This window comes from Magnolia sinica, chromosome 12, assembly GCF_029962835.1.
Source record: "Magnolia sinica isolate HGM2019 chromosome 12, MsV1, whole genome shotgun sequence".
In the NCBI taxonomy this organism is placed as follows: domain Eukaryota; kingdom Viridiplantae; phylum Streptophyta; class Magnoliopsida; order Magnoliales; family Magnoliaceae; genus Magnolia; species Magnolia sinica.
In genome coordinates, this window is record NC_080584.1 from 70,411,212 (window position 1) to 70,430,014 (window position 18,803).

General features: G+C 40.7%; 1 long non-coding RNA gene across 1 annotated transcript; it reads right to left on the reverse strand.

Moving 5' to 3' along the window:
- Positions 1 to 512: 512 nt before the first annotated feature.
- LOC131220626 (uncharacterized) lies at positions 513 to 2,132 on the reverse strand. The gene is made up of 3 exons (XR_009158737.1): positions 1,965 to 2,132; positions 1,621 to 1,742; positions 513 to 1,196 (listed from the first exon to the last, which is right to left on the reverse strand). It is a non-coding gene; the product is annotated as an uncharacterized LOC131220626 (long non-coding RNA).
- Positions 2,133 to 18,803: the final 16,671 nt, after the last annotated feature.

Sequence of the window (18,803 nt, forward strand, 5' to 3'; positions counted from 1 at the left end):
CAAACACAACTCCAAAGTTGAGACGACTTGCACAACAAAAAGATTCACAGCAAAACTATTCCGATTTTCAGTTTGCGCAAGCAAAACCATGGCTCAGGAATTCAGATGGCCAAAATTCCTTGCAGTCCAGAGGATGATGGATCATGCACCATAAGTCCCCCGGATTGGAAACACCCAATCCTTTAACAGACGGTCAACAAATACATTGAGAGAGATCCTACAACAAGGGCGCAAAATCAATAACAAGCCCAAATTATATGCAAATGGTTCTTCCAATCTTAGGATTTTTGGTGCACATGCCATTGATGGTGAGGCCTGTCAAATAACATTTCAATCATTGAATCACCAGGCCCACTTTACAAGCTGAAAATCTCCAATATTACCGTACAACCTCTCCACCCCCAAGCATTTTATCATACCTCTTAGAGAAACTTCAGCAGATCTGATTACAGCATGTACCACTGCCCGTAGTAGAAGTCGGTTGTGAGTAGAAAGGCCTCAAAAAATGTCGTAGAGGATGACAAAGACAAGGAAATTGAGGCTCAGCAGAATGCAGAGCTTCTCCTGAGGACTACATTTTCTTAGACATGATGACAAGACAATAGCAAGAGACTAGCATGAAAATGCTCATGACATCTTACAGAGCATCTTCCCTTTTCATATGCTAACCCAACTAGGACGATCGACTATTCTGCCCATGTGATATTAGTATTACAGCAACTCAAACAACTGATTGCAGCAAAAATTAAGTAGAAACCACAAGAAATTTCAGATGATGTAAGCATAAGACACCTACGAGCATATGGAGGGAGCAAATGCTGAGCATTTTTTTGCATATACTTTGCTCTTTCTCTTTTTAATGGGTACTCTAATCAAACAAACAGGGAACCTTAGCCCTGTGAAGACAGAACTAAAAAAAAAAAATCAAACAAACAAGGAACCTTACCCATGTGAAGGAACAACAAAAAACCAGGCGTCTACATATGCATGCACCAATGATATACATTGCATCTCTGAAGTATCGTTAAAATTTTATGACTTCTATCAGATTTAGGCAGGATCAGTAACACACTTATTCACATGCATCCAATGATATACATTGCATCTCTGAAGCTTATAAACCATCACAAATACCTTCAATCTTTTCTCCATACCCCATTGATAATATTCGCCATCCATAGAGTTTCATTAATCACCTGGAAAGACACTGAATAATGGTAGATGGCCTATAAACCTGATATTTTCTCTTAATATGAAACAAGTGTCCACAGTAAAATCTATGAGAAAATATTCCAAATGAATGCTTGACTCTAGATAGTGAAACTTACATTTTTGGTAAATGGCAAAGACATGTAATGAGTCAAACATCTGGTATGCACGTCTCCTTTGGCATTTTGTCAAACATTTGGTATGCATCACAATTCAAAAGCCTCAACTCCCATTTAAAAAAACAACAAACAAAAAACAAAAAACAAAAGACAAAAAAGAACTGAAAGCCATTCTATACCCTGAATTCCTCAAATTTGGAAATTGACATTAATACATAGAAAGTAAAGGAAATTTGACATTAATAAAAAAATAAAAATACATAGAAAATCATCACAGGTAAAGGTTTCTCACCTGCGAGTTCAGATTTTCAGCAACTTGTTTTGATGCATTTGTAGATGATTTTAGCCGATTCATGGCTGAAATCGAGCAAGATTTCGCAAGTATCTGTGAGGATTAGCATTAATCTCCAACACCTACATGAAACAAATGAAAAAAAAAAAATGGTTAGGGCCTGGTTGGAATATAAGGAGTATTAATCTAAAATGGGGATTCTGTTTAAATCCCAATGAATCTCTGTACAAGATTTTCAATTACTTCAGTCCATAATTGTACAAAAAAGAAAAAAAAAAATCCAAAACAGGGAAAATGCACCAACGAAATAGAAGAACCCAAAAGATCTCAGACCAGATACTTACAAAGGAAATTTGTTGGATTCGATGTTCGTTGGCTGGATTTCTCGTCTCTGGATAGAATCCGGCGACTAGATTTCATGGGGGCGTGGTTGTGATAGGGTTAGGGTTTTGTCTCCCTCCTTTAGATCAAACAAAGAGATAGAGAGAGAAGGTAGGGGCGAGGAGAGAGATGAGTGGAGAATCGGGGGTGGAGATCGTCAGAGGGGGGAATGGGAAAGGTTTTTTTTTTTTAACTTCCCCTGCCCCGACGGCAACCTAGCTGGTGATGTGGGAATGTGTCGTTTGAAGACGAGCGCAGACGGTCCGAGTGGTACGAACGGTTCAAAGGAGATCAAAGTTACGTGGGCCTCACAGTGATGTATTTATCATATCCACACCGTTCATCCATTTGGCGAGATCATTTTAGATCTTGATCCCGAAACTGAGTCATAAAAAAATCTCAAGTGGACCACACCACAAATAAAAGTGAAGACAATGATTCTCACCATTGAAACATTCATAGAGCCCACTATAATGTTTATTTTACATCCAATTTATTCATAAGTTAACACAAACGACGAAGAGGAAAAACAAATATCACATTTGATCCAAAATTTCTATGACCCCAAAAGAGTTTCAATGGGAGATGTTTAATCCCACACTGGTTTTTACAGCGTGGTCCATTTGATTTTTGGATGTCTTAATTTCGGTTTCGAGCGTTACAACGAGCTCCCCAGGTAGAGGAACGGTTTGGATATAACTTATACCTTAATATGGGGCCCACAGAACTTGGTGACGTCAACACAGCACCCAGGGTGGTGGTCTGTGGTACACAAGCCACTCCGCTTCCGCCCCACGGGTTAGAGCCTGGAAAGTCATGTCAGGGATCCGTGGGGCCCACTCTGATATATGTGATTTATCTGCACCATCCATTTATTTTAAAAAATAGTTTTAAGGTATGTTCTTAAAAGGGAAGGAAATCGAAAGCCCAAGTGGACCACATCACATATCAACAGTAGATAGTTAATATTCATTATTTCTTATGGTGTGGTCCACTTTGGCCTTTGATCTACTTCATTTTTTTTAGCTCATGCTCTGAAATGAGTTACTAAAATGGATGGAGTTAGATAAAACATACACGTTTCGGTGGGTCTTATAAAGCAACTTTTTTGGTAGTGCATTCAAAACAAGGATGCAATGGTTGCGTTTGCCGATGGATTGCTGTGGTTCGCCAACTACTAAAAGCTGTTAGGGAAATCGCTAAGACACCGTCAACTTTGGTCAATTTCTTTTTAATTAGTGCATGAAAGCGAAAAGTCCAAGGAAGAAAGTCATCATCTTATGATTCGAATAGTCTACTATTGTGGTTAGGAGGTGCGTGCACCCTTAGACTCAAATCTTACCATGAATTGTACAATTGTATGGTTAGATCAAAGTTACATATACCATTTACGATTAAGATCTTAACATTGGGCTTTGATCTACAATTTAGATTTAGGGTTAGTCATTTTACGAATTCTGAAATCTAAGTTGTGCAAGGTATGAAAATTAAAAATAGAAGTTATAATCGATGGTGGTAATAATAATAATTCTAGTTAATACAACAATCTAATATAAATTTATAATATCAATTATAATCTTAATCAATAGTAATAAAATGACATTAACCACTAACATCAAATAACTAATAATGATATTAATAATAAAAGTAATTAGTAATGAATCTGATTTGTGAAAGGAAATGAAAAATGACTCACCTACAATGACTTGGTTCAACCCACAAGCTCGACTCGCTCTCAACTCGAACCAAACTCAACGAGTCACCCAAATGTTGTTGGATCTCCACGAGCATTTGTTGGAATGCTGGACTGAATCAGCCCTCAAATCCCAACTCACTCACTACTAACTCAATGAGCTTAGAATGATTCAACTCAACAACGAGTTAATGCAAGCAATGACAACTCGACCCCACACAACTTGGACCTGAACTGAGCTCAACAGGGAGCATAAAACCAGCCCGCTAGAAGAAGAACTAAGATGGAATTCCACACTAGATCTATTATCCTGAAGTAGCCCAACTCGGTTTCAATAGGGGGGTTTTGACTCAACGAAAATCGCTGAGTTAAATTGGTGTCAAACTCAGCCACACCTTAACTCCCCACTTTTCTTTCTTCCTCTTTTATTTCTTTCCATCTTCTCCTTCATTCTTCTAATAGAAGTCCATCAATCTTCGGGCTCAGACAAAGCCCGACCTGAACTCACTAGAATGATAGCTAAGTTAACTCGGCAGCGAGTTGGGTTACAAACCACTAAACCTAACCCAGTACTCGGACTCAGAGAGCGGCTGTTGTCCGACCTCCCACTCTCTTCTCTCTTCCAATCTCTTTCTTTTCCTTCTTCCTACTGGAAAACGTCCAGCAATGGCCGCCAAACCCGGCCTGACTCAATCTCGGTCGAGCAGAGTCGACACGACAACTACACTAACCCTAATCCCATCTTTCTTTTATTCATTCTCTTCTTCTTTCTTTCTTCATTCTTCATCTTTTGTCTTCCACCTTTCTTTCTGCCAAACACATCCAGCAAATTCGGACCCAACCTAATGACTCGACAGTGAGTCGACTTGGTGCATCATTGACTCGAAGGGTGCAAAGATCTAACTCGATAGCTCTCCTTCTTCTCTATATCTATGTTATACCTCTCCTACTTCCCTCTTTCTCCCCCTGAAATTCTTGGAGTCCGGACTCAACCGAGACTTGACTTGACTCGGCAAGAGTGTGGCATCACACCGCGAGCAACAACTCACCTTCCTCATTCCTTTCTCCTTTTCTTATTATTTTTTATTTTTATTTTTTATTTTATTTTTTTGCTTCATTCTTCTTCTCCTCATCTTCCTTTCTCTCATTTCATTCAACTACACCCAAAACACGGCCATTAACAGATTAGCAGCCGAGGTTTGTCAGGGAAGACATCAAGCTCCAATGGCATTTTTTTACTCCACCATGGATCTTGGAGTTCTGATTGTTGTGGGTGGTCCAGATAGCTTCATAAGAGCTTATAGACGTGGATTTTTGAAGGTTGGAGAGGGTTGGGTTTGTGGGTTAGAAGGGAAGAACGAATCAGCTAGTTTTTGATCGCGGTTGCAAGGAATGGAGAAGAAAATGTTGTTGTTTGATCCTCTTCCTCTAATAGCATCGCCATAACAATCCTAGACTATTGGATCAAGAGTGGATGTCAAGATTCAATATAGGGCTCCCATCTCTCTAACGGATCTTTTATTTGAACAGCTGGCAATCCGTGTTTCGTGGTTTTAAACAGCTGAGATTAACTCCAATGGATGGTTGAGATAGTAGGAGAAGAATCCTCTTGCATTGCCAATGTGGAACCGAAATAGTTTCCATTTTCGAAATTTCAACCACATGCAACACCTACTTACAGTGAAAAATGTGTGCATGCATGTGTTCCAGGGTGCAAAACTAGGTGGGGTTTGGTTGGATTTTAATTCTCTACAAGATTAAATGGTTTTGATCTCCTCAACGACTCCAAATGGTGGGCCTCAACCGATGCAAACGGGCGTTACCAGTTTAAAAGGTATGCGAAAAAAAAGGGAGAGAGAGAGAAATCTCTCTTTTTGGGGTCCTGGTCGGGTCTGAGTGGCCGATAAGATGGATGGTTCTAATCATCTGTACAGTTGAAGGTGGTGGGCCCGATTTTAAATAAACAGACGTTGTCCGTCCACTAGTGTGAAAACAAAATGAAGGAGAGAGAAATCTCTCTTTTTCTAAAAGAGGTCAAGTCAAACCCTATTTGACCCAATTCATGGTATGGTGCACAGTGGGTGCACGGACAATTTTTGTGTACAAATCACATCATAAAAAGAGGCTGAAAAAACTTGTTAAATCTATGAATGAGGATGATGGAAATGCATCTCCACCATTCGATTGAGCAAAGGTAAACAACCATCTTTTAGACATCTCTAACTCAGACCGATCAGTCCAGAGTTCTCCTGCAGTTCAAGCCGTAAAAAGAGAACCAAAGGATGATTCTGGCGACGAAGGTGGAAGAGGAGGTTACTATTATAGACAAGGCTACTCGGGTTACATGCCACAAAGGCATTCATCATATAAAGGATATTGAATGAATGATGGCTTATTGGTTTATATGTGGAACTCCATATGAGATTCTTATCATACTTTTGATTTTTTATAATGTTTATTTACTTTATTCATTTTATAGATATGGTTTATTTACTTTGATTTCAAAACCAGATTGGGCCGGGTCACCCCTAATTTGGTCCAACTCAACTTGATACCCAGCTTTAGGAGGGGTCTTCTTTGCATTGCAACATATGACAAATGCAACTAGGCACATTTTAATTTTTACATGACTAATCTCATACCACTAAATGGGAAAGGAAAAGAGAAGTAGTCGAAAAATGTAGGTTTGTTTCATACATATGATTTTGATCATTGAAATATCTATGAGAGAGGAAAGAAGTAATTTTAAGAGGCCTATATTTTAAACCATGTATGTCATCGATGACTTTTAAACCATTCATTCTTTTTGTACAGGAGTGAGCCACTTAATGATTGCACCGAGGCATTCACCACCAGCATAGTCTGAACATCCTAGGGCTAGATTTTTAATCTTGGGTTTAGCCTTCAGGTCAAGTGTTTGATCCCAAGCCCTTGCCCTAGTAACCCAACCTGGCGACTCAGTCCGACTCGGTGCCCAACTCAACCTGACTTGGTATTTCTGATGAGTTAGACTCGATCCAGATCAGTCCAGGCCAAACCCGGACTTGGATCGGGTCAGGCATGCTAGACTCGGTAACGAGTCAAGTTGAGTTCGAGTCAAGCCTATTTCAAAACCAGATCAAGTTTGGCCAGCCCTAACTCGGTCCGACTCAACTTGATGCCCAGTTTTAGGCAGAAGCTCATCAAAGTAGGTCTCACTAAGGTGGCAATAGTCTTAACAGCCAAATGGTCCCCTCCCATTAAAAAAATGAAGAAAAAAAGAAGAGAGAATGCTAAATGACCTTCCTGTGCAAGGGACCCGCCCATTGAACTCATCCCACATCTTGTATGGGGTCCATTGGATCATCCTATAGCAGATCCAAGTGATCCACATAAAAGGAATTTTATATTTCATTTCATTTGCTCAATTTTTACAGTAAAACTCATCACCAATGGACCACACTAGACGAAACATTTTAGAATTAACTCACAACATTAATACAGTTGTGGGCTACATACAACTCCAAAAAACTTTGAAATGACTCTATTGCGGGTTCACAGTTGTTCGATTAAAGTGAACGGATTATATCGGCCGAAGAGTGACCCCAATCGTTGATTTAGTAAAGCCTACATCGCCATTCTCAAAAGGCCCTCTCGACTTCCGCAAAAAAATACCGTTGTATAAAGGGACAACTGATAAAAGAGCATTTTTCGTTCTTAAAAAAATTCAAAAAGTGCACATATGTCTAAATAAATAATGACTTCAATTGCTGAGATTAACGCCTTTATTACATCATAATTAAGAGTTACTTTAATTAATTTCCCTCCACTTTGGCAGATTAAGTGCGCCCCTGCCACAACCAACACGATGGGCCATTTAGAGCTTACCTTGATGTATATATTGTATATCCATGCCATTGATATATATATTTTGCCAGCTCATTTTAAGACATGAACCTAAAAATGAAGGAGATGTGGGCCATACAACAGGAAATAGTGGTGATGACTATTTAAAACTTGTTGTGGGCCACAAAAGTTTTGTATCAAGCTGATCTTTGCTTTGTTTTTTTCTTTCATCCAAAATTCTGTGACCTTATCAACAGGTTGGATTGCAAATAAACATTATAGTGAGTAGGGGTGTCAATGGGTTGGCCTGGCCTGGCGATCCGGCTTCTGGGCTTGGGCCGAGCTTGGGCGGGACTCTGAGGCCCAAGGGTTAGGCTCGAGCTTAACTTTCAGGCATGTTTCTAAATCAGGATGGGCTTAGACTTAGACATCCAAAACCTTGCGGCCTAGCTCGGCCGATAGAGTATAAAAATTAATTTCAAATTTTAAGTTTTAGTTGCTTTTGAGGGAAGGGATTTCTGGCTTAGGTAGGCTCACCATGGTGTTTATGTTAAATTCACTCAACCACCAAGTGTCACACTGCATGTTAAGATTAGGGCCTAAAAATCAATTCCGTTCATATTTCTGGAGGACAATACAATTAAAACCTATATATGGGACAACACTCACCCTACAAACTTTTTCACTCGGTGTAGCACACTTGAATTACAAATCACTCTGATGTTTTAACATTTGTCATAAATTAGGATTTCACATTTAATTAAAATGAGATGAACTCATTTTTAAGTGGCAACCAAACAAGCCTAACTTTTTAATTTTGTTTCTAAAAATAATTTTTGATTCTCCACTTTATTGTAAAGAAAAAACTAAATGAGGGTAGTAATGTAATACTCCTCTAAAAAAGCACTACCAAGGTATATCAATTCCTGAGTAGGGCTGTACACGAGTCAAGCTAGCTCGAAAAGCTTACTCGACTCAGCTTGGATTGACTTGGCTTGAAAGGCCAACTCAAGGCGAGTTAAGCTTGTTTACTAAAGCTCAAGTTGAGTTCAAGCCAAGTTTGACCATGGTGTATTTCAACTCGACTCAACTCGAAGCTCGACTCGGCTCGAGTAATATATTTTAATAATATATATATTATACATATATTATATATATATATATATATATATAAAAGTTTTTAAAATAAAAAGAAGTTAAAACTTAAAAGTTTTTACCAAAAAACCCTATCCGACCCTACCTGTCCCCATTCCCTTTTTTTCTTTCCCTTACCCTACCGAGGTAAACTCAACTCGACTTGAACTCGACTCGAAAGTTTTGGCAAACAAGCCAAGCTTCAATGTTGAGCTCGAGCTCGAACTCGAGGATAGCATGGACGAGTCAAGCCAAGCTTGGCCCACCTTGACTCGACTCGGCTCGATGTACAACCCTATTCTTGAGGCACTATTTGGTAAATCTAAATCTTTGAGGTATTTTGCAGTAAAAAAAAAATAAATCCAATTAAATTAGAATAAACTAGCGTTCCCCATAGGAATTTTTATTCCTCACAAATAATGCCTCTACGAAACGAAATGTCAGGAATTGATTTTTAAGTGCAGAAATTAACATAATACCCATTGTATATCTTTCTTTTTTTTTTCCTCCATAGAAAGTCGTAAATTGGAGAATTATAGGGGTCATGTGATATTTATATCATATCCCACCCTTCCATTAATAAATGTAATCTGCCATGAGATTCAGAATAACAAAAAAAAAAAAGAAGGATCAATCTAAGCATAAGATGAGCCACAATATAAAAAATAATATACAACTTGAAACAAAATTCACGTGCAACCCATTTGATGATTTGATCAGAAAGATTATTGGTTAACGAGGTTAACATGGATGGGTGTATTTGTTTGAAGGGTTGGATGTGATATCAATACCATGTGAGGTCTAAAAGTTTCTACTTTATTTATTTTTTATTTTTAGAAAAACAATATAAAAAGGTATTTGGTAATTAACTTCCCTTACTCAGAAAGCACTATCCATGTATTTTTTATTGTGTAGAGTAATTCTTTGGTAAATGTTGGAATCGTGATGAATTTTTCCAGAAAAATGTCAAAAACAAAATATTAACAAGGACCTTTACTCCAAAATTCCTCTAAAATGCTGATTTTAGCAAATAATGCCTTACGATTTGAATTTATGAGGCAGTGATTCTTAGAGAATAGAAGTACTAAATTATCCTCATATGCTTATTTATTTAGTTATTTAAAAAGTAATAAATTTGAGAATTCTAAATCCTCTTGGTAAGTATATGACTTCCAACCCCTAAAATATGCACCCCACCTTGATGATCAATTGAACAAAAAATCTGGTCGATGATCAAATCATAAGATGGGTTAGATGTGAATTTGAATGTTTTTGGCAATGTATATTATTTTCTATGGTGTGGCCCATCTTTTGGTAAGAACAGATAAAAATTTCCAATCTTACGATCTTCATGATATGATTCATATATTGGACCGGTTGAACATCATACAAGTATACATGAGCTCCACAAATCTTGACTTTATCACTTAAATAAAATAAAAAGGAGGAGGAGAAGAAAAATGGATGAGTGCAATTTTGTTATTTTATTCTTCGAAAGACATTTCACTGTCTTTTTTATTCCTGTGGGCATTATTTCGAAAAATTGAAACTCCTTAAGAATTTTGTGGCAAATTTTGGTAAAATTAGGCATGGTGCACCATGTACTAACCCACTCAAGGATCCTTATTTTTATTGTAAATGGTTGGCTGGACCAACCAAGTGAGTTGTGACTACTCTGTGACTCAGATAACTCTTAGTTTGACCAAGTTGGGATTCAGGCCCATCCCACAAGTGAGTTGCTCAGTGACTCAGCTCAAAATCTCATCGCGAAGAGTTAACTGAGCTGAGTTTTAGAACCATGCATGATCCAAATCATTGTTAAATTGGACTGTTAAGAGGGACCCGGGTCAACTTTGGCCTGAATTTCGAACTATTTGAACTAATCAAAATTTTGATTTTTCTTGGATGGGCCTAGCCCATTGACATCCCTACCAGTCAATCCACCTACCAAGAACCAACATGGATGTCATGCCCCAAATTCGGAACTCGGGCACTACTACTTCCCAAGTCTCAAACTCTGGTTGGAGAACTTCCTCACCACTTACCGGACTTGGTGAACGATTAGCGAACTTCCCGAACACTAAACCCAACTCATGGCAGATGAAATTTTTCTCTGAACGGTTAATTTGATTAGGCGGTTACACATTTTGTACATGGTATCAACGCATATCCAAAAAAGAACCTGTTCAACATATCACACATAATATGGTGCACCAACTCAACAGTAATGAAGGAAACAATGGCAAACTCCAACAGCTCTTGCATTCATCCTAAAAAATCATAAGTCATCTGTATGAGTAAACCATAACTCATAAGTCTACTGCGTGCTGGGAGTAAGACATGACTTATTAGAGCACTCCCATAAAGACATCCAAAAAAATCATAGGCACATTATCAATCGAGCATGTTATCATAGGCGAGCAGGTTATCCATCAAGATCTTGTATAACTACACAGGTTATCATGAACATGACATCAATGTTAGGCATGTCACTCAACGAGTGACCATGCATCATGAGAATATCTAATCATCATGTATAAGATAATCAAATTCCATATTCTACTATAGGGCATACGATGAAAATGCAATGGCAAAGCTGGCGTGTGGAGTCGGAATGATAGCACGCAGTATCGCAAGCTGTGAGATTCATCATAAGTGACTTCTATCTAAACCAGTCTCATACCTGATTTGGATAGTTAGACTCAATGTGATAAACTCTTGATCTTAAGTTAGTCCTATACATTATCGAAATCGTAGCCATTGTGAAGGCTCACATAATGATTTATTTGCATACTATCAGCCTGAGTGAATACTGGATGAATGAATTCATGAGTTAAATGCTAAACATCCCTCATTTCTGTGAGTATATCTCCACAACACATAATACATATCCACTAGGAACCACAAACATACCACACAGGGGTAATCCACTATCCTTACATAAGAGTGTGACAACATCCATCATCATCTGCTAGTATATCTCCACCAGAAATCACAAACATACCACACATAGGTAAACCATCATTCTTACATAAGAGTGGGACAACAATTTCAAAAAGCAAAGTATTGGGCATGTCAACGCCTACCCATCTAACCATCAGCTTAACAATGGGGGACCCTGAATTGTTTCACCCTACCCGGCCTCAACAGTCGGAATACCACTCACCTCGACCCGGCACACGATGGTAAGTAGGGTCGTCACACCTCTTCCCTTTCCGGTCCTGGCAGTGGAAAGGACTCTTGGAACCATCCTACTGTACTCACCCCCACTTGACACATGATAGAAGAGGATCCGATTTGCTAATCTTAGCGGGTTCATTGGAGGTTAGGTATCTCCAATATCGAGATCTAAGCCCGGGGTGGCCATAGTGTACCCTTCTCAAAACTCATCAATAATATCTAGGGGTGCACATTTAACCGGTAGAACCGTAGAACCGGACCGGAACTGACCAAATGGTCTGGTTTGGTCCAGTTCTAGAGTGCACCGGTTCCAGTTCCGGTTCTAAAAATCAAAGAATCGGTGACATCGGTTCGGTTCTCAGTTTGGGGGTATGTAGAACCGAGCCGAACCATGAACTGATCCGTAGAACCAAACCGTGGATCCGATCCGTAGAACCGAACCGTGGAACCAAACCTTGAACCGAACCGATGTATTTTTGCACACCTTATAATTATTTTCTTTAGAATAATTATTTTCGTAAATGTATTTTTGAACACTTTATACAACATCTAAACCATTCATCAAATGGACCACAACATGGATGGACATGGGCTTGCAATTAGGTTGGATTATAAAAAGCCAAGAACCGTGGAACCAATCCGGAACCGAACCGGTTTTAACGGTTTGGTTCCGGTTTGGTTCTAGGGTGCCAACGGTTCGGTTCCGGTTCCAAATTTCCTGGAATCGTTAGGAACGGTTTGGTTCCGGTTTCACCCTAGAACCGGACCAAACCGAACCATGTGCACCCCTAATAATATCAATACTTAGGCCATCACAAGGCCTCAGCATAAACCATATTGCCAAATTAGCCTTCACGTAACCACCATACAAAACACCTGTTCATGAAATACATCACCATGAAAGCCCACACAACCAAGTGCATAATCACAAAGGCATATAAATACCCCAACTCATCTGGTCTTTTATACAAGCCTAAGGACCAACATGAGGGCCCAAATACTATCATACGGACCAATATTGTAACACCCCAAACTTTTCAATAAACGAGTATTGAAAGTTCTCGAGTGTTACCATAAAATTTAACTTATTATGTATATGTGTACGATACCAATCTAACTATCCTAACCTTACATCTATTCTCCAACACGAATCTGACCATTGGAAATAATCTCCATGCATAGATTAAGCCATCTGACTATTGATTTTAAGATAGGATTATCATATACTTAAGTATTCTCATTTGTCCATCATAACCGACCGTTCAGTTAACTATTCACCGCTAGGTAAAGATATCTAACCGTCCACTATGAGTTTGGACCACTTGACTATAGTAAACTAGCTACTTGATCTCTCCATCTGCTCATATACATTGAATTGAGATTCCGATCCGTTCATCTTGTTCACTACGTATGAATATACTTAACCCACCATCAAAACTACAATCCGAGAAACTTACACATGTGAACGATTTACTTTAATCTAACGGTACACACGTTTTGCCTCTTGATCACTCCAAAAACCCACTTGTGATCATCCAGTTACAAAACTGACCGTACACCCATTTATATACATGATCATGGTAGTAACCATCAAGTTTTTTCTATTCTTAACATGTAAGCCCCGTATCCTAGACCGTACCGCTCCGTAGGCTTCCGCGGTCTTTCCGGTCGAATTTCGGCAACCTTCGCACCGTATTCGGTGTTTGCGCACGATCCTAAGTCAGGTCCCGCGCACCGACGTCGGCTTGGTCCGAAAGTTATATCATAGCGACCGCGTCGTCACCGCGGTTCCAACGCCGTGACTTGCGCACTGAACCGATACCCAGGCAAGAAGATGCCGATCAGCGTTTATTCCGAAGAAACACCGCGCGTTGCGGATTTCGAGGGAATCTCTACAATTAGTCCCATCAATCAACCATTAAAGCATCCCATACCTCAAGTACATCAACCCATCTCCACCTTTTTCAAAAGTCCACCATTCTTTCCACCTCACCACTCCTCTTTTCCAAATTTCAACAACAACCATACACCTTTTCACAATTTTCAACCCAAACCATCCCCCATCACTCCATCACCCATCTCTTTCTCTCTCTCTCCCTCCCTTTACAACTATCTCTCTTATTCATTTTTTTCAAAAAAATCCAAATCCAAGAGAGAGCACCATACGTATAAAACCCTCTCCCATTTTCTCCCAAGTTTCAAGTGTGGCCCATCTCCTACCCCTTCATCTCTCATCTCAACCATCCATTTCTCATCTTCCACCATCAAAGAGGAGCTCAAGGAACTAAGGAAGCCAATGGAGCAAGAAGATCAAGTGGTGGGTGCCTTGATAGGGTAGATTTTCATATTTTTAAGATGGGCCAAGTGAGGCCAACCGATCAATGGTTTGGATCTCACTTTGGACCCTAAGATGTGGCCGATGGCCCACTTGGATCATCATGATCATTCCATGATGGGGCCATTCTCCATGGACCCCATCATGATGTTTATTTTCTTGTATGTTTAGGGTCATCTAGACCGTTTAATTTGGTGGAGAAGGGATCTCCACCGTTGGATTTAATTTTAATGGGCCACATAAAATGGGACCCACTTGATGTATGATTTAGTGCAAGGGAGGGCCCATAGTGCCGGGGTCCCTCCATCACACGGTCTCACTCTCTATCTCTCTCCCTTTTTTTCTTTTATTTACTTTTTCTATTATTTATTTCTATTTTCTTTGTGGTCTTGATGGTGAAGCTGTGTGGGCCATCAGGTTGGACCCCACCATGAAGTAGGTATTTTATTCGGCCCGTTTATAAGTGGGGCCCACCTTATATGTGTAGTACTCGTGCCATCCATTAACATCACTTGGTGGCCCACCTAAGCAGGGCCCACCTCTAATGTATTTACAAAGTCCAGCGTCCACTGACGCTGGACGTTTCTGTTGGAGGATGCAAAATGGTTACCTTGGTTTCAAGCCAATGAGGTGGTCCACTTATGTAGGCCCCACCTTGATGTATGTATTAAATCCACACCATCCATTCCCTTCCCAAGCTCTTTTTAGGCGTTGAGCCCAAAGATGGGACCGATCAGACTTCCAGGCGGGCCATAGCATGGCAAACAATGCGTTCACCATTAAAACACCCTCTAACACTTCTATACTCTGAAACAGGCCCAATATTGGGCTTGTTTTGACTGTCGTGAGGTAAGAAGAACCATTGGACGGAGCAGATCTGCAAGAGGTGGACCCCACCTGCAAAATCCTTAAAAAAATCAAACATCACACATAAAAATCCAAACAGCAGCTGCTGCTGCTGCTGCGTCAGAGGTGCAGCAGCGCTGCCTGCGCACGCCAGCGTCCGGGCGGACGGGCGTACCAGCAGCCCAGCACGGCTGTAGCCGTGGGCCCCACCTTGATGTCTATATGCTATCTAAACCGTTCATATGGTGGGCCCCTACCTGACGTGGGCCCACCCCAAAAATCAGCTCGATCCAAGACTCAGGTGGCCCACACCGTAGGAAACAGTGTGAATTGAACTCCACCCTAGAAGCCTTTTCTGGGCCCACAGAAGTTTGGGATCAAGGTGAAATTTGTGTCCACCCTTCACCTGGGTCCAGGTGACCTTATCAACGGCCTGGATGGAATATAAACATTATGGTGGGCCCCACATGGAGCCCACAGTGATGTAAGTGCTTTAGTCTCACCGTCCGCCTGGACGGTGGACGTGGAGCCACTGTGATGAATGTGTGGGCCCACTGTGATGAGTGTGTGGGCCCACTGTGATGTGTGCGTGTGTGTGTGTGTATATATATATATATATATAATATCATATTTCATATAATATTATATATATGCATTATGTATATATATTATATACTATATACATATTATATACTATATTATATGTATATATTTTTTTACTAATGTTGAGGCCCGTGATTGAGGCCCACCTCAGTACTTGTGACCCATGGTTGAAGCCCACTTTGATGTATATAAAAGGCCCATGGGTCGAGGCCCATTTAATGTATTAGGGGCCCATGGGTCGAGGCCCATTTAAGGTAATGGGGCCAATGAGTTGAGGCCCATTTGATGTGCACATGGGGCCCAATTGGTGAGGCCCATTTGATACATATAAGGCCCAGGTGAGTAGACCCATTTGATGTACATATGGAGCCCAACTGTCGAGGCCCATTTGACACGTGTAAGGCCCATAAGCTTAGGCCTATTTGATATGTTCTGAAGCCCCCGGGTTATAGCCATTGCAATGTGCATAAGGCCCATTGGTGTGGCCCACTTAATGAATGTAAGGCCCATATGACTTGGCTAATTTGATGTATTTAAGGGCCCAATGGATGTACCTAAGGTCCATTGCAATGTGTGATCCCAAAATAACTTATGAAATGATATTTGTGGCAGTCGTGCCTTGGGAGCAATGTTGGTTTGACGTCCACATTGTAAGTGTAGTGTGGTTAAATGTCCGCATTATGACTTTCCCTTGGGCCCACTGATAGGCCCATATGTGTAATATGTAGGCCGTCTAGGCCCGTCTTCATTATGAGCATCATCCACCCCATATAACATATTTAATTCCATGATTCATGATCATATGCATCATACGTATGCTTGATATGAGAAATGACTGATCATAGCATAGCCTTCGGGCAGATTGTTTAGGGGCTCTCGTACAGGGGGTGTTGCCCTACATGAGCGCACGATACGCGCAGGATTCCTTGATGGGATAGTGTGATTCATGCATTTGCATTGTGTGATATTGTTATTACGCCCTAGCGACATCGGGGCCATAGCCTCCAGACGCATCGTGGTTGGCGGGAGGATACCGAAATCTTGTTCTACATGGGGTGCGATAGATATCCCCGGGTGAAAGTCCCTAAACCCTTATGGTACCAGGAGGTTGCTCCAACGTCTAGACCGAGTGGGTGCATGAGCGCTGGGTGCCGATTACGACGGTTGCGCTTTCCACCGTGTCGTGGTCGGTTGGAAGGGGGTGCGGCCTTACCCGCCCGAGAGTAGGGGGCAATGCTAGGCTGAGTCTGACCAGCTCGAGGAATGGGTCCGCTATTGACGAGCCGAGCCCGATATTGGCAGGCGGATAGTGAGGTCTTTTCCACTCACCTTATTGCGCGCGATGGGGCGGCAATCTGGCTTGGAGTGTACTAGACCCCGGTGATATTCCAGATTTGAGCCGTATTGACATGTGGACTTAGATGAGGATTTGTATGCTTGACTTGCATTCTGCATTGCATGGCCTTGGTATGGCCGACATCATTCTTTGCACCGCATGGCCTTGGTACGGCTAATGGGATTCTTAGCATTCATCAGCATGTTCCGCATTACTCTGATACTGCATAACTACATTATCACCTTGAGCTTACACTTTCACCACCCTCTAAGCTTTCTATAAGCTTATGCACGACCGTTGCGTGCAGGTGACGTTGGATCGCAGCAGCGCTGAGGCTTGGGCGCGTGGCTGATCTTCTTTTGGAGTTTTGGTCTATCTTCATTGTATTTCCCTTATGCTCATTGTACTTGTAAAGTTTTTGATTATAGTGGAAATGTGATGGAGTTTTTGGTTGTTGTTTGTGGGTTATGCCTTTGGTTATGCTTATTACGAATCAAACTGATATACAAAATCCTCCTTGTAGCATCCCAGGATCGGAACCTGGCGAATGGGCGCTGGGAGCCGAGAATGGGGTTCTACGGAGGCTGTCGGCGCCGGATTCGGCGATCGGGAATTTTGTGAGCCCGGTCTCCGAGTTTGGGGCGTGACATAACATGTCATCTGACTATCCATTATGTTGGTTGATATATGTACATTCCCTTAATTAATTTGGTGAATAATTCTTTATTCATAATTATTTAGATATGAATTACTTAGAAACATTCCTGTAACCATGTAGAACTATTAGATTTCTCAAAACTCTCATATCAGTAATAATTACGAAAATGCCATTAATCTAGACCTTTGAATTATAGATCACATGGTTCCCATGATCCGTTTCATCTAAAATTTTATACCATGCCTACTTATCATAAATTAACCATACACGCCGAATTTCAGCCCTTAGATCATTGTAAAAGTTACTCGTTGACAAATCAGTCACGTAACCGTTGATTTTAGTGTCCATCTAGTAAAGAAACCTCATGGGTAGTCGTAATAGGATATTTCTCTTCATATGAATGACTTGGATTGCCTATAATATGAACCAAGTGTGAAATATGCAAACCCCACTTTGGTAGGCTTTTCCTTAGGCGCGAAGTTATCCTTTAAAAACTTACTAACTCGTTATAAATGTGGATCTTTCGATTTAACCACTTCCTGCTGTCCATCGAAACTCAAATTTGGACCATACTTTGGTTTCATATGATTACGAGGTTATACAAAATTTAGACCCCGATTTATGATCCTACACTGTTGAATGTTGAAGCCAATTCCTTCCCTTTGGTACAAAAGATGAAATTTTATATTTAAGCTTTTTCCACCAAAGATTAACCATCAAAATTTGTCCAACTGTTTGCCTATCCTGACTACACATTTCTCCCAAAATTGAGACCCGATCATTAAGTGAACATCGTTAATTAAGATCAAGTTCATTTTGGCACCAGTTAGGAGAATTTTCAAGATAAGCCTATCTAAATTTCAGATCATCAAGAAAATCATATACTCCGGCTCTATTCGATGACCCTGACACAATGGACAAGTTAGATTTAAAGAAATATCATCAAAAAAGGGAAAATTGGAGAAACCCAATCTAAGTGGGATTTGAAATACACCCCTCTCACACGCCCACTCCTTTTGAAAGGGGTGTGCGTGCCCTTCTCCACTCACACGCCAATACCCCCAATGTCTAAGGAGGGGAGAGAGAGAGAGAGAGAGAGAGAGAGAGAGAGAGAGAGAGAGAGAGAGAGAGAAGGAGAAGCCTATACGCCCTCTTCCTTCTCCATATGTATGATGTCTCCCTCTTGCTCAAG